The following is a 2,120-nucleotide window of genomic DNA, read 5'->3' on the forward strand; positions in this document are numbered from 1 at the left end:
TTTTTGCCGGTTATGTTACTCCTGATGTAAAAGATGAATAGTGTACTATTATGTTGTGTCTGCTCGTATAAACTAGTCATTGAAGTGCACCGTTTTCCTATTTGAATATTGTAGCCATTATACTGTTTTATATTGTATAGCTATTTCCCTATTTGAATATTATAGCCATTAACGTGTATTATATATAACAGCTTTTGTCCTTTTTCAATATTGAAACCATTATATTGTATTATATTTAAAAGCTTTATTTCTAATTGATTGAGTTGACTTTGAAATATATGCAGAAGTAGTGTGGTACTTATTATTATTATTGTTAACTTTCGTGATGTGGGTGTTTGTGTAACTTCAATAAGCCTGTTTGTAGATAGACGAATAGTTTCCATATTTTTAACAATGATTACAAGAAGGTAATCACAGTATAAATAAAAACGCACATTATTACTGTTCAATATACACCGTGTAATATTTTTGCAATTTCTATGCCTAAGAAAGAAGGACACTTTCATCCATTAGCCTTAAAGGATCATTGGCTTTTCACCATGTTTTTGGTACCAAAGTTTTGCATTTCTTTTGTTATTCTGTATGGCTTATATACATCTTAGATTTTGGTAGAACAAATTTCTAATTCTATTTAAATTTATGTTTGTTATGTTTTATTAAGCAATGTATCCATCGTTTGCGTGCAGCATTTCTTCTGACAAAATAACAATTAGTGTTTGAGCATATGCTAGAATTTTGATGTATTTGTTGATGAACATCAATTTTAAATGCAATTGTAGCAATCTTACGAAGCAACCATGCCTCAAAAACTTTGTTCCCATAATTCTCCTGATTAAGATTTTTTTTATAAATATTTGTACGAATATGAATGTTTGGTTCGCCGTATACAATATCATAAACACCCTGTTTTAAGTCTCCATCGTATAATTTGTGAGTGTTTTGTGGAGTTTTATAATTAATGTTTTGCATTGTTTTCATGGAACACATTTTTTATTCTTATTAACCATACTATAATTTCATGAAGCATGAAAGATTCGCTTCGAAAAATAAATGTGTTTTACGGATGAACGTATTACGAAATATATTGAAATAGACGTAAGTGAACATAATTAAAAAGTGGGACATGAACGTCTGAAGCATTTAACAAAAATACGATTCGAATATGTAATTGTTTATTATTCATTCGTTAGGCAAATCTTAAATGAGCTTTTCTGCATTGTTTATGTTTGTCTTTATATCAGTATTTTTGCCTTAAAATTTGCAAAGTTCTGTATCTTTTAAAATTATATTCATCTTCTTTTAAAATTATTCACCCCATATTTTTCAATATTCCTTTTCCATAATTGATCTGTACCTGTAGTAAATAAGTTTTTGGCTATTTAAATGTTAATCGCATCTGTTGATAACGTGTGTTATGTAATATAACTGCCAACAAGCACATCTTTGTAAACCTACATCATGATATAAGAGAGAGCTATGCTTAGTATGATGTATTGTATATAATGAAAATAAAATCGTTCGCCATAAAAACAACTGCTTATGCATTTGTATTGTTTTGACACGATTCTTTTTAATCGGAGAATAGCTTACGACAACTTCTCTTGGTGAATATATTGTTACTTCAACGGGCTCGGTTTTGCTTGTATTTTTTAATAATATTTTTGATTTATGAATTTTGACTAGTTCCCGTTTAATTTTAACCTATTTATTTAACTCGAATGCATCTAAAGACCCAAGCTTATTATGACGATCTCAAGTCCATTTCGTGGGCCTAGAACAAGTACTTGGTGTCTTTGAGGGAGATCTAAAAAACGCACCCTCACGGGGATCTAACCCGTGATCTTTCGGTCGCTAGGCGGATACCATATCCATTACACGTTGGGTCTTCACAATACAAGTGCTATTTTTATTATGTCCCATTCTTTATTCGATATCATATTAACAGAAAAGAACAGAACAGACAGAATACGTGTTGTCTTTCTTTTGGTGGTAATAATGTGTTCGTGAGATATTATACAGTTGTAAGATAATTTGAAAGATATGCGTCGTGTTATTAATATTCTAAGATTTTATTTCTTACATTATTGCAATATTGAAAATATTTGCCATATTATACGTGG

At 30.0% G+C, this 2,120-nt stretch overlaps 1 protein-coding gene across 1 annotated transcript in view; it reads left to right on the forward strand.

Moving 5' to 3' along the window:
* Positions 1–1,533, forward strand: part of LOC127875204 (multiple epidermal growth factor-like domains protein 10) — a 22,845-nt gene extending 21,312 nt beyond the window's left edge. Inside the window, exon 8 of the mRNA XM_052420060.1 lies at positions 1–1,533. This exon is cut by the window's left edge and continues 1,092 nt beyond it. The gene's annotated coding sequence lies outside the window, so the exon portion shown is untranslated.
* The last annotated feature ends 587 nt before the right edge of the window (positions 1,534–2,120 follow it).

The sequence above is a fragment of the Dreissena polymorpha genome, chromosome 3 (genome assembly GCF_020536995.1).
Source record: "Dreissena polymorpha isolate Duluth1 chromosome 3, UMN_Dpol_1.0, whole genome shotgun sequence".
NCBI lineage: Eukaryota > Metazoa > Mollusca > Bivalvia > Myida > Dreissenidae > Dreissena > Dreissena polymorpha.